General features: G+C 47.7%; 1 protein-coding gene across 1 annotated transcript in view; it reads right to left on the bottom strand.

Annotated features, from left to right (window-relative positions):
* Positions 1-13236, bottom strand: part of Elfn1 (extracellular leucine rich repeat and fibronectin type III domain containing 1) — a 48964-nt gene extending 35728 nt beyond the window's left edge. The window contains exon 1 of the mRNA XM_027413502.2: positions 13084-13236. The gene's annotated coding sequence lies outside the window, so the exon portion shown is untranslated. The remainder of the gene's footprint in view (positions 1-13083) is intronic.
* Positions 13237-15185: the final 1949 nt, after the last annotated feature.

The following is a 15185-nucleotide window of genomic DNA, read 5'->3' as shown; positions in this document are numbered from 1 at the left end:
AGTCACTTGCCTGGGGTCAGCACCTGCCAGCTGCCTTCAAGCCCCTCCTATACAACTGCCTCCCTGTGGAATGATGGCATCTGGGAAGAAAGTCTTTGAGGTCTGCTCTGTGTTTCAGCTCCTACCCAGTGGATGCCTTTTCAAGTGGCTGCAGGATGCTGAGAGATGCCTGCACGTGTTCATGGCAGAGGATACTGATGACTGTAGGAAAGAGGGTTCCGGAAAGAATGAGGTCATGGCTATGCCTAAACCAATACAGGGCACACACAGCACACAGTAGGCTCTTAATAATCACATACCCAGGAAGACATGAACTTTGTAATCCCAGTTCAGGGTAGACCCAACAAGAGGTGCAGACTGTTAGGACTAGGGAAATGTTCTTGCTGTTGGTAAAGTACTTGCTGTAATCACAAGAACCTAGATTCAGTACCCAGAACCCACATAAAATCTAGGGGTGGTGGCTCATGCTTGTAATCCCAGCACTAGAGGGAGGTGAGCCAGGAGGTTCATGAGTTTGAAGCCAGCCTGGGCTACAAAGTGAGACCCTGTCTCAGAGAAGCAAAACAGTATAGCATTTTCAAATAGATGCTTGCAAATGTGCGTTGGTCCAGCCAGAATCAGCTACGTTTTTAAAGGTCACAGCTGGGGGAAAGTGTCTACGCCTTTGCCTCCTGCACAATTTGGTCAGAAGTCCATGTTTTGCCCCGTGATTCAGAACACATTCACCCTCCTGGGAATCTGAATGTGAAGGGGTACAGCCCAGGGAGACAAGGTCCCTTTCTGGCTTGGAAATGACAGCAGAGGAAGCAGGATGCAGCACTTAGGCAGCTGGGAGTACCAGGGACTTCATGAGCCAGGTGGGATACTGACATCACCAGGATACCTGGCACATGGCTCTAAAACTGAACTCAGGACCTCTCAGGACCTCACTGTGCTCTTGGCTTTTCCCAGGCTGTGTCTGGAGCTATCACATGGAGCAATAGTGATCCAGGCTGGAAGAGAAGAGAAAGGGCTATGGCTATTGCCTTTCTATAGCTCTGGCTTACACTCTGCCAGAGCAGAAAGTTGGTTTGTCCATGCTCAACAGGGGGCAACCAGTGGTCCCAGTGCTGCTACTGTGGATGTCCTGATGTAGACATAAGAGCCTGACAGAGAGCCTCCTAGCAATCAGTTGAGTCAGATTAAAGGAGAGACAAACTCCAGTACAGGGTGGGATGTAGCTCAGCAGTGGAGAGCTTAGCGAGCGTGTATGAAGCACTGGGTACATTCCCAGCATAAACCCAGCCTGGTGGTACACACCTGTCATCCCAGCCCTTGGAAGGTGAAGGCAGAAGGATCAGGAGTTTAAGATCATCCTCAGCTAAGTAGTGAGTTTGAAGCCAGCCTGGGCTACACAAGACCCTGTCTTAATGGTCAGAGGAGAGCAATGGGTAAAAGCATTTCCCACCAAGAATGACAACCTGAGTTCAATCCCTGGAACCATTGTGATGGGAAGAGAACTGAGAATCAACTCCAGCAAGTTGTCCTCTGACCTCCACAGGGGCACTTTATGCGCACAAGCACACACACATACACATACACATACACATACACATACATACACACACACACATGCACTCATGCACGCACACAAATACACGAACACACTGAATAAAAGAAAGAGAGAAACCAAAAGGAAGAGAGAAACTCAGGTACAGCTCCCATAGGAAGAGTGGTCAGTGACCTGAATAGTTATAGACCCTTAAAGGCTGTCACTCTGAGTTTGGCAAGAGCAGCTGGTTAACCAGACCAGGTGACCGTGACATCTATGCTTCTGAGGCTCATGTCCACCTCCTCACTCCTGAAGGGACTTGGCACCTGGACAGGAGGGTGTCCCTCTTTCCTCCTATCTCTGAGAGCTATGTGGGGAACATCTATGACTTATTCCTAGTGTCACTGGCTTGTGCCTGCTTGGTAACAAGTGGCCAAAGAATTATCTTTCTAGAAGGTGGAAAAGAAACCAGGAATCCCCTCCTCAGCCTCACCCCACACCTCCCTTCAGCTGTCCTCCTCCAGCCTTCCAGCCTTTCTGACGTCACTGCTGTTGCCATGGGAACCCTGCCAGCCAGAGCTGGATGACTTCACAGGAGGGTGGAGAGGGCCTGAGCCTTGGGTCTCAAGGCAGAGATCTCCCACAATCAGCTGAATAGCAATAGAAAGTGGGGAGCCACTGGGTAGCTGGGTTTTAAGGCAAAGGCTCTACCCACTCCACCCATGATGGGAACAAGAGGTGTCGGGTCCCTTCCTCTCTCTCCACAGAGGTGGGAGGAGAAGAGTGAGGGACCTGTGTCCTCCTGGGATGCCTGAGGGTTCACGGTGTCAGCAGCTTCAAGACTCAGTTTACCTTCCCAGAAAGTGGATTGAGATCATCTAACAAGCTGCTGATCTATCGCCAAGGACCACGCAGTACTAAATCCTGGCCAGATGGGCCTGTGACTCATCCTGTAGGAATCACAGATAAGGGGGCTTCCAGAAGGTTCTCCTGAACCCAGAGCCGCCACCTAAGAACCCCAGCTGGCCCTGCCCGTCCACTGTGGGGAGCCCATCGCTTGTGAACCCCCTCCCAGCACCAACAGAGATCTCCCGACACCTGCTCTATGTCTCACCAGGACACACTGCTGGGGTTGCCATGGGGATGAGCAGGAGGGGCAAGTGCGGGTGCACACAGCTGTGTGTGAGCACACGGGAGCGGGGAGCACACATCCGTGGGTATTGGATTCGGCATGTTCACATGGGGCAGCCGTCTCATATGGAATGGCTGGATAACTACAGGTTAACAGACCCTGGCTGTGTGGGGTCTGTTAGTACATGCTTGTGCACACACAGCTGTGTGTGTCCTCATAAAAGATGTGCTCCCCTGGTGCACACAGGCAGGCTGTGCACAAAGCACATACCGCCGGGACTGTCCCAGCCTTCATCACCCAACACCAGTGCACCTGCCCAGATGGAGGACGTAGGTCTCCCTGGAGCCTCTTCAGGACACCTGACTAAATGTCACTTCTACCTAGTTGGGGTCTCCTGGCTTCTGAAGAAAACCCTCCAGCCATAAGGCTGGATGTCTATCTCCCAGAACCCCCTGGAGTCCCACAAGGAAGAAGAAGCCACACCTGCTCCAAGCCAGACCCACAGAGGAAGTCTGCTTCTAAATCATTTCCTCGGTGCTGCATACCCCCCCAAGGAAGAGTCCATGATGACCCCCTGAGTTCCTCTGCCTTCCGAGTGCTGAGATGACAGGCATGCATCACCATGTTGGGTTAGCAAGGTGCAAGGCAAGCACTCTACCAACAATGAGCTGTACCCATTGCATAGACAGCAAGACTGAGGTTGAGAGTAACATTTCAGACCATACAGGCACCTTTGCTGTACCCTACCTACTGAGCAGAAAGAAGAAGCCCGAAGCTTCTCCAACCCCCTCCCGGGCTTCTACTTTCATTCAGCAGCTTTGGCACTCAGGAAGCCAGCCTTTCTAGTTTCTAATTAAGGAAACAAGCCCAGAGAAGGAAGGTAACTCATCCAAGGTCACAGAGCCCTGGGAAAGTCTTACAGGAGCTGGTGGGGGTTGAGAGGCAGGAGTTGGGGGGAGGGCTCTAGAGGACTCCAAGCCTTGCTCTCCCCCCCTCCCCCAGCTTCCAGCCACAGGCAACTGCAGCGGGGGCAGGATGGCAGGTCACCCTCCCAGAGCTTCCTGCTTCTGCCTTTGCATCTGATACATTCAATGAAGACCAGAAGCCGCCTAATGCAATTTAGAGCCCTGTGGCCGCAGTCGGCTCTAATGATTAGCTCTGATTTTTCTTGGCTGTCTCTTTGAGGCTCCATGCAAATGAGCCACCTCCTCCTCCCATCCCAATCCTCCTCCTGGCCCCTAGTGTGGACAATGAATGAACATCTAAGACTAAGGGAAACCTCAGGCCTCCTGGCAGCCCAACCTGTGCTTGCAGCCCTCGCCATGCTGAGAGCCCTGAAAGCCTAGACTACTTGGAAGTGCTGGATGATCCTATTCAGACTCTGGAGTCCCCTATATCAAGGGACAGGAGGGAGCCTAGAACGCAATATCCTTGAGAAGCTGCAGCTAAGTTTCCACTTCTGGGAGTGGGGAAGAGAATGTGGCTCAGCTGGTAGAGCGCTTGCCCAGGATGCCTGAAGCCCCAAGTTCCATCCCCAGCACCCCATAAACCTCCTGTAGTAATGCCCGTCATCTAGCACTCAGAGAGTAGAGGAAGAAAGATAAGGAGTTCAAGACTATCCTCAGGTACTTAACGAGTTCATGGCTAGCCTGGGCTACATGAGCCTGTTTCCAAAAAGAGGAAAAAAAGAGCAAAGGTGTTGCCATACACAGGCATAGTTAGAAGTGGAGAAACTGAGGCCCAGAATCAAGAACTGACTTGCCTGAGGACAAGATTCAGGAGTGTCTAACCTGGAGTCAGTCAGGTCACACACACTGCTCTAGAAATACATCAGCCACCCCACCCCATCCTGCATGACAAGACAGCCCTGCCAGGGGCCTGGCGGACAGACACCACTGGTGGAGAATGCAGAATCGGCCTTTAAATACCTCAGCGATTTCATGCCCTGCCGTCTCCCATTCCCGAGCTGCCCGAGGCGCCGGGCCGAGAGGCTGGAACCTAATGAGCTGTGAAGGTCTATTTTTCAAAGTTAAACATCTCCCAGGCTCCCTGGCCCAGCCTTTAGACACAGCCTAGCAACACCCCTATGCGGAGCCAAGACAGAGGCTGTCCTCTGTGAGATTCCCACCATGCCTGCGTCTATCACCACCCACAGATGCTGCCGGGAGTGCTACGCCAGGAGTTGACTTGTGGGACGCAGAGACAGGGGGGTGCACAAGGCTGGAGATGCAGAAGCAAGCTCCAGGGAGCAGTGACATCCGGCCCAGCACAGTCTTGAGGGACATTGATTCTAACCTCATGCTACATAAATGAGCATTGGGTGTCCCCTAATGCTAGGGGTCACAAGACTCCAATTCTGAACTCTCTTGGTCTACCCCAAGTCAGGTACAGAGTCGGTGCTCAGTAAACAGCTATGGCCAGGTGTAAGGCAGCTAAGGTTTCAGGCCAGTCAGTGGTCACAACACATGGAGATGTCAGACCTGGGCTGTGAGGGCACGAACTGAGCTCTTGCCTTCAAGGATTAATCAGTCCATTGGGGTCCTGGCTTGGTTAGGTCCCACACTCACAAAGACATACTGGAAGGAAGCTGGATCTGGGTTCAAGTCTCACCACAGTGACTGTGTAGCCCTACAAGTTTTGGTCAAGTTTTCTGGGTTTCAGGGTCTCCAACTGGTAGTATTAATTACTGTCTCTATCTGAAGGGACTCCACACTTTCAGACTTCTAACCATGGTGACACTTTTTTCAGGCTCTGCAGTGATATAGACATCTACCATCCAATAAGCCATCTCTATCCTATGCCACTTCCATCATCTAGCCAGCTGTCTCCATTCTGTACCACTCCCATCATTCCAGCCATCCATTATGGTGGATACACCTATGGTCTATGTTTGCTATCAGTCATATGTACACCCATTCACCCACCTATGCGTCCATCCACCCACTCATTCATCCATCCATCCATTTATTCAACTACCTATCCACCCACCAACTCATCCACCCACTCATCCATCCATCCATTCCAACATCCGCCTCTGTCCACTCATCCATCTACCCACCCACCCACTCATCCAAACATCCATTCATTCATCAATCCTTCTACTAACCTGCCTACCCATCCATCCTTCTACCCACCCAACTATGTTTACATTCATCTACCTGCCCATCTATCCTCCATTCATCCATTCAACCATCTATCTGCTCATTCAACCATCTATTTCCATCCTCCATCCACCTATCCTTCCACTCACCCACCACCCATCCATCTATATATCCACCATCCACCTATTCATCCATTCATCCAGTCATCCATCTGCTCACCATCAGTTCATCCACCCATCTATGCACCATTCACTCACCCATCCATCCATTCACCCATGCATCCAACCACAGATTCTTCATCCTTCCTCTCACCCACACATCCATTCAAGCAACCATAAGTCTATCAATAAATGCATCTGCCCACAGGTAAATGGAATATTCTATCCACACAACCAAGTTTCAGGGATCTCACATATATTTCTGGACAGAAGAACACACACCACATGGTTCCAGTCAACTCATGTACAAAGCTGTAAAATGTCATGCGGATCAAAATCAGAGTGCTTGCCCCCAAGGACGAGAATAAGGTGGGGACAAGAGACACATGGTGAAAGGCCTCTGAGAGTGTGGTCAGACTTTATTTCTGAGTTTGGGTGGTTCTCACATGGTGCTCACTCTGATATTTCATGGAGGTGTATATGGTGCTTTTAATTTTTTTCTTTAAAATTGTTTTACATTGTGTGTGTGTGTGTGTGTGTGTGTGTGTGTGTGTGTGTGTGTGTGTGTGAATGCACACGTTATTTATCCCATGACTAATGCAGGGAAGACAGAGGACAAGAGTCAATTCTCTCCTTCTGCCAGGTGGATTCTGGGGATGGAACTCAGGTTGTCATGCTTTGCTGCAAGCACCTTTATCTACTGAGCCATCTTGATGGCCCACTCTCACTGTTATTACGTTTGGTTACTTGCATGGTGTGGGGAGCACATGTGCCATGGTGGGTATGTGGAGGTTACAGGACAACTTGCAGAAGTTGGTTCTCTCCTGCTGTATGGGTTCAGAGGACCAGCCTCAGGTTGTCAGGCTTGGTGGCAAGTGTCCTTACCTGATGGCTCAAAAGTTTTGTATTTAAGATAACACCAAGGAGGTGAGACTAACACTATAGTGTGTGTGGTATAGGCCCGTTTGGCTGGGTGTTGTGGCACACGTCTATAATCTCAGCACTCAGGAGGCTAAAGCAGGAGGATCACAAGCTAGACGGAGGGCTCAGTGGATAAAATGCTTTGTTGTGCAAGCGCAAGGACTGGAGTTCAGAACCCCAACACAGAAGGGACGGCAAAAGAAGGATCCTGGAGGCTCATCGGCTGTCTAGTCCAGATGAATCAATGAGCTCTTGGTTCAGTGAGAGACCCTGTCTCATAAAATGAGGTGGAGAGTGATTGAGGAAAAGACCCACCATTGCCCTCAGGTTTCCACACATACATGGGAACACGCACGCGCGCACACACACACACACACACACACACACACACACACACACACACACATAAAGCTGGTCAAAACCCTCAACAGGGATCATTCCAGCATCCTAGAAACAAACCAGAGATTTATTTAGAGAAAAGCACTGACCATGGATAGCACAAGGGCCTGTGCTGCTCTCTCCTCGAACCGCCTCTGTTCCCCCACCCAACTGGCTGGGGCAGGGCTGCACTGACCAGGCCCTGAGCCCTAGAAGCTTCTCTGTCAGGGGCTGATGGGACTCGGAGCAAAAGGCACACAACTCAGCTGGACAGGAAAGTGCAGGGGCCTCACTGTTGGTGGAGCAAAAGCCAGCTACACTAAAAAAAGTGGGACTGTGACAGTGGCAATGACAAACCAGAGACTCCATGTGAGCAGTGGCAGTCACACAGAAACCTGATCTCTCTGCACAGCTGGCTGATGCACACCTATGTAGGGAAGCAGAGGCCCAGATAGTTTAAGCCCTTGGCCCACTGACAGCGTTCAGGTGCCACAAAAGGGTCTGGCAGAAAGCAAGGGCCAAGGAGCACACAAAAGTTAACTGATCTTCGACAAGCTCCCAAACTCACACATGAGTCTGCCAGCTGGGCATGGAGAATGACAGGCCCCAAGCAGACCATATAACCTCCAACTGGTCCCTCACTGACCACAAAGCTGGGCATACATAGAGTGGCCCCGAGAATGGGATGGGATGGGGGAAAGGAAGACGGGGAGGAGGAAGAAGGGGTGGAAAGAAGAAGGAGGAAAAGGAAGAGTGTAGAGGAAGGAGAGGAGATGAAAGAGGTGAGGAAGAGAAGGAATCGAGGAGGAGGAGAAGACGGGGAGATGAGTAGGAAAAAGAAGAGCGCACTAGAGGAGGGGATGAGGAAAATAAGGGGGAGAGAGGGAGGAGGGAAGAGAGAGGAGGAAAGGGAGGAGGAGGAGAGGAAGGAGGAGAGTAGGAGGGAGGGAAGAGAAAAAGACAAACAAGGAGGAAGAATTAGTATTGAGGAAGTAAGGGGGGAACAACAGAGAAATTGGTGACCACATATCAGAGGAAGTCTATTCCACAGCTTCAGTCCAATTAAGTTACTAAACAAACAATAAAAACAGCTGCATAAAATGCCAACACTAACAACTCCCCAAGGAAAAAGTCAGAATCTAGATCGACTCTGGGACAATTGTCCATTCTCAATACAAAATTATACAGCAGACAAAATCAGAAAGGATGGCTCCTACTGAGAAAAAAAGAAAGCAGTTCACAGAAACCACCACAAAAGGTCCTCAGATGTTTGGTAAGGAAGAAAAATACTCCAAGGCAGCTAATAGGCAGCTAATACATTAATGAATTGGCTCAAAGAAACAAAACTGTGTTTAAAGAATTAAATGAAAGTATAAAAATAATAAGTAAAAGTGTGCAACCTCTGGGCCTGTCATACCTTTAACCCCAGAACTTGGAAGGCAGAGGTAGGCTGATCTCTGAGACCAAGGCCAGCCTGGCCAACATAACAAGCTCTAGGACAACAGGACCACATTAGAGAGACCCTATCTCAAAAATAACAAAAATCACGCAACCCCAACAAAGACACGAAATTATTTTAAGATTTTACTTTATTTGTGTGTGTGTGTGTGTGTGTGTGTGTGTGTGTGTGTTACAGGTGGCTGTGAGCCACCTCATATGAGTGCTAGGAACTGAATACTGAATCTTGGTCCTGTGGAGGAGCAGCAAGAGCTCTTCTGCTGCTCGAATCATCTCTCCAACCTCACAGAAATTATATTAAAAGTGATACATTTGAAGCCAGGCATAATGGCTCCTTTAATAAACACACCTCTAATCCCAGCATTTGGAAGGCAGAGGCAGATGGATCCCTGTGAGTTTGAGGGCTGATGGGTCTACTTAGAGAGTTCCAGGACAGCCAGGCTGCACAGAGCAATCCTGTGATAAAATGAGGAGGAAGTGATAAATTTAGAGTTGAAAAGTTTAGTAGCTTAAATGAAAATTCCATTGGCCAAGAACCAATAAAAGTAAAATATTACTTAGAAGCATTTCTGTAACACAAAAAGGAGGTAGAAAAGGAAATAAGAAGAGAAAAAGACATGAGACATAGAAAACAACTATGTAAATAGAAACCAAGAAATAAAAATAACTATAAATGGGCTAAACAGTCCAAATAAAAGGCAGAGACCATCAGGGTGGATTTAAAAGAACTAGAGACAGACATAGCATATACTGTATAAAAGATACATATTATAGTGTAAATGTAGAAACATGGAAATTAAAGTGACAGAAAAACAATTACACACAAACAACCAGGGCGGAACTGTAGCTCAGGGGATGAGCATGTATCTAGGTTCCAATCCACTGTATCACAAAAACAACCAAGCTAATGAGGCTGGGCTGACTGATGTTCCCAGAGCATTCTACCCAGGGGCAGTACACTCTTTTCAAATGCACAGGAATATGAAGAGAAATTACAAACAGCCTTATGATGACAGCATCAACAATTTCAGTGAAGTGGACAGATGCCTAGACAGGCACAAGTCACAACAACAGATTTGATAAGCAACAGAAAAATCTGAATAGACTCAGATCAGGACCCAAAGAGACAACCAGTGAAAGTCTTCCCATGGCAGGAAGCCCAGGCCCAGGTGTCTTTAGTGGTAAAATTCTTACTAACAACTGAAGACAAAAATCAAATCTTCAGGAACTTTCCAGAAAAGAGGATGAACTGGATGTGGCTGTGTACTCCAGTGATCTCAACACTCAAAAGGCTGAAGTGAGGGGTTTATGGGTTCAAAGCTAAAGCTAGCCTGGGCTGCTCATCAAGACCCTATTCAAACTAAGCAAAAGCTAAGGCTATAACTCAAGTGATAGAATCCTTGCCCAAGGAACTGTAAGGAGGGAGAGAGAGAGAGAGAGACAGAGAGAGACAGAGACACAGAGAGAGACAGAGACACAGAGACAGAGACACAGAGAGACAAAGACAGAGACGAGATATTCGCGAAACTTATTTTTTTTTTTACCAGCACTGAAAGTAAAACATCCCAGTAGAGTACAGATAAGCCTCTCTGTCTCAAGAACATCAATGCAAAATCCTCAACAAAATATTAGTGAGCCAAGCTAGCAACACAAAATAACAGATAAAAGAGGAAAACTGCAGGGTCACCTTGGCAAATATGAAAAAAGCAGTTGACAATACTATTATGGGAAAACTTTGCATCAGGTATCAATGTTAGGAAATTTTTAAGCCCTAAAAAACAAAATAAAATAAAATTCCACATCTGACTTCATCCTGAACAGTAAAGACAAAATACTTTTCTCCACGATCATGAAGCATCTGTGCTGTTCAATGTGACTCTAGAGATGCCAGCCAAAGCAACAAGGCAAGGAAAAGAAACATGAGACATGCTGCTCGAAAGGGAAGATGTTAATCCCTCCTTGTTTGCAGATGGCATGGTTCGGTATGCATCCAATAACATCTACTAGAACCGATCAATGCTCACTTTTAGCAAGGCTATGGAACAAAGGATCAATGTGTAAATAGACGGGGAGATGGCTCAGTCAGCAAAGAGCTTGCCATGCAATTCCTAGAACCCACGTTTTTAAAACTCTGGATGTTGGGCTGAAGACAAGGTTCAATGGTTAAAAGAAGCTGCTCTTGCAGAAGACCCAGGTTCAGTTCCCAGAACCCACATTGTGACTCACAACTGCCTATAGCTCCAGTTCCAGGTAATCTGACGCCCTCTTCTGGACTCTGTGGGAACTGCATGTACATGATGCACGAGTACACACAGGCAAAACATCCATACACATGAAATAAAAAACAAATCTTTATAAATAAATAAATCTGGATACAACAGTGCTTGCTAATAATTCCAGCACTAAAGAGGCAGAAACAGACAAATTCTAGGGCTCGATGGATGGCCAGCCTAGTCTACTCAGTGAGTTCCAAGCCAACACAACAGAGACCCTGTCTCTTAAAAACAAGTTAGATCTCAGGGAAAGACACTCCAGGGTGTTCTCTGGCCTCCACACATGTGCACAAGTGTATACACATGCATTTTGAGTATGTCTCACCAAATTCCTCTCTACTGACAGTAAGCATTGCCAAATTAAGGAATAATTCCATTTGCAATAGCTTATTCTGGAAAACAAAATATTTAGAGAGAATTTCCCTAAAGACATCCAGTTAAGCTGGGGGTGGGTGAGTACACCTGTAATCTCACCACTTGGGAAATGGAAACAGAAGGATCCTGGGTTTAAGGCCAGCCTGGGCTACACTGTGAGACAGTGTCTGAAAAGTGTTCAGTTCACAATGATTACATACAGAAAGTGACAAAGTGCTCAGAAGCATTAAAGACCCAAATAAAGAGAAACGACACTCTAAGATGTGGAGTCAAAGGCAGCAATCCAAAATTCATCTATGAATTAAGGACAAGCCCCTTAAACTCCCAGCAGGCACTGACAGGCAGGCAGATCCTAATGTTGGCATGCGGTGGGGAGAAACTAGGAAGAACCAAAACAAATTTGAAGAGAACAACAATTTGAGAGGCTTATAATTCTTTGTTGCAAACCCTACTGCAGAGCCCCAGTAGTACAGGGTGTGTGGCTCTGTCATCAGAACAGACATGCGGTGGACAACAGGACCGGTGAGATGGCTTGGTAGATGAAAGCACTTGCCATTAAGCCTGAAGACCTAAGCCCATTCCTGGAATCAGTAGGGGAAAGTGAGAACTGACTCCATGAGCCATCCTCTGACTTCCATATTCGTGCCATGGTGCACACACACACACGTACACTAATAAATATAACATCTTTAAAAAATAGACACTGGTGGAGCAGAAGAAAATCCCAAAATAAGCTCCAACATTTATGGTCTCAAGAAAATATAAAGCAGAGGAGAGTCTTTTTAAAATACACACACACACACACACCAAAAAAAAAAAATGAACTCCAGTCCTTCTACATCATAAGCAGACATTAACTTCAGATGGCCAATAAATCTGAGTAGCAAAACCCAACGTCTACAACTCCTGGGGGAAAATGAAGGAAAATCTTTGTGACCTTGGACTAGGCAAAGAAAGCAAAACATAAGATTCATGAAAGAAAAGAAAATGAGTAAAAAGGACATTGTGGTAGGAAAAACCTGTGTTCCAGAAAGCTCCTATGAAGAAACCGGGGGCTGGGACTGGGGCTCCATGGGAAGAGAGCTCGCCCAGCAAGCAAGAAGCCCTGGCTTCCTATTCCAAACCATGTGTTGGCACATGCCTGTAATCCCAGGCAGGGGGATCAGAAGAGCAAGGTCATCTTCAGCTATGCAGCAAGTTTGAGGCCAACCTGAGCTACATGAGACCCTTGAAACAGACAGACAGTCAGACAGACAGACACACACACACACACACACACACACACACACACACACACACACAGAGAGAGAGAGAGAGAGAGAGAGAGAGAGAGAGAGAGAGAGAGAGAGATTAAGATAATGGCATTCGCAAATTCGTTTCTTACAAAAGACTCATGATGGAATATGTACAGAGCTCTCTCACAGTAAATTTTAAATAATTTTGAAAGCTAATAATGAAACAAACCCATTAAAATGGGGAAAGATTTGAATAGACATTTTATCAAAGAAGAAATGTGTGTGCCTAAGAGCATACAGAAAGACATTGAACGTCACTGGTCAACCTGGAAACTGCAAATTGGACCCAACACCAGATAGCACCGCACCTCGGCTCCTATCTCTGTAACAAAAAGACTGGCCGTGCTAGGTACCAGAACACACAGGACCCTCAAGGATTGATGATGGGGACATAAACTGGTCCAGCCAATTTGGGAGTCTGGCGACTTGGCAGTTTGCTCAGAATTTAAATATAAACTTACCAAATGACTCAGCAATCCATTCCGAGGGATCTACCCGAGAGAAATGAAGGCTGGCGTCCACATAAAGGCCAGTACACAAATGTCACAGTGTGATTCATTACGACCCCAAACTGGAAATGATTCAAATGTCTGTCCCTCGAGATGCAGAGGAAAGAGAGGCATTCTATCAAGACAGGGGAATACTACTTAGCAATTAAAAATAAATGTGGGATGACTCATGCTGCAATATGAGCAAACTTCAAAAACATTACACTCGGGCAGGGGAGGTGGCTGTGAGGTAGAGTGCTTGCCGCAGAAGCATGAAGGCCAGAGCTGGATTCCTAGAAGCCATGCTTTTTCAAAAATCATGTGGTGGAACATCCCTGTTTCAGGGGAAGTGACAGTGTTGGGGGCCGCCTCTTTCCTTCACTTCTGTTTCAACCCTAAGTTGTGTGAATTAAGTGGGTATATAACCTAGAATTCTTTTTTCGTTGTATTTGTGGAGGTTGCAGGTGCTCTCCCCCCAGCAGGGCACATTTGATGCCTCAGACAGACAGACAGACAGACAGACAGACAGACAGACAGACAGACAGACAGTCAGACAATATCATGGGGCTGAGGAGGTGGAGACAGGAGAGTTTCTGGGGTTCATTGGCTTTCTGTATGCTTGCACACAAACACCCATGTACATGTACATACTCACATGCACACACACACACACACACACACACACACACACACACACACACACAGAGTCACTAAGAAAGAAGCTGAGTGTGGTAACACGTGTCTGTCATTCCAGTACTAGGGAAGGTGAGGCAGGAGGATGGTTGGGAGTTTGAAGGCAACCTGGGCTACATCCTGACACCCTGTCTCAGAACTATATGAATAATACAATAAAATAAAGCTGATTTTTTTTGAGGTCTGGTTGTGTGAATCTGTCTAAGTCTGCAGAATTGTACACTTACAGGAGGACTGGTAATGCACAGTGGGTTTGCACAGGCAGGACTTGATGGTATTTGTAGTCTATTTAAAAAACAAAAAAAAAAAAAAAAAAAAAAAAAACACTGCTCAAGCCAAGCAGTGGTGGTTCACACCTTTAATCCCAGCACTAGGGAGGCAGAGGTAAGCAGGTCTCTATGAGTTCGAAGCCAGCCTGGTCTACAAATCTCAGGACAGCCAGGGCTACACAGAGAAACCCTGTCTCAAAAAAAAACAAAAACAAAAAATAATCACTGCTCAAGAGGAAAGAAAGGGTACACCCTTATGACTGTAGCAAGCACCACACTAGCCAGCCCTGTCTCTTGAATCCTCAAGGTTGGGGTTTGCCTTCCTTGATGCCAGGACTTCCTGCCTGGCCATCGGCTCACCAGGTTTCACTCACAGCAAAAGGTTGCCTTTGACCTTGGGGACCTTGCCCCAAATCCAACTCACACTCCCATTCCTTTTATGAACTGCCTTGGACACACCTCCAACTCAAGGGTGTCCTGATGCAGTAACAGACCCAGGGGGGCCAGGGCTTAAGGCCAAGCACCTTAAAGGCTCTTTCTTCCACAAAGTGTGTAGAGCACAGGGCACAGACTCAGTGAGAGGCATCCTGGCAGGAGGAGGGAGAAGTGGCTTTGTCTTTGACATTTGTCCTGGCAGTCATGCGCCACGTACGATGTATGCAAGTTCCTACAAGCTCACGGCGGCTCCCCAGCCACTGCCCGGTCTCTGCCTGTACCTCTCCCTCCCAGGGAGAGCATGGGGGACCCAACCCAAGAAGCACATCATCGGGCACCTAGGGACCCACCTAGAGTGGATGCAGCTGAGAACAGAATTGAGAAATCTATGTCTCACCCACGCCCCTTTCCCAAATATACTGTCACTGTCACCTGTTCAGCATGACACTGGCCAACCTCCCTGAGCCATTCAGCTGGGGAGGCATGATGGAGAATGAGGGGAGGGGTGCCTCAGAGACAACAAGGGGTGCATGGGGAGGGGCATGGGAGGAAAGCAGGGTGACCAAGACCCCCCCCCCCACACACACACACACGACTGGGTGTGCGAGACTAAGGGTGGGGACAAAGCCTTGGCTGAGGAGCTGCACTGTGCTTTCAGTATCTGAATCTGTCATAAGA

The sequence above is a fragment of the Cricetulus griseus genome, chromosome 4, assembly GCF_003668045.3.
Source record: "Cricetulus griseus strain 17A/GY chromosome 4, alternate assembly CriGri-PICRH-1.0, whole genome shotgun sequence".
Lineage (NCBI taxonomy): Eukaryota > Metazoa > Chordata > Mammalia > Rodentia > Cricetidae > Cricetulus > Cricetulus griseus.
The sequence above is the reverse complement of the archived record's forward strand: the minus strand, read 5'-3'. Positions and strand labels throughout refer to the sequence as shown.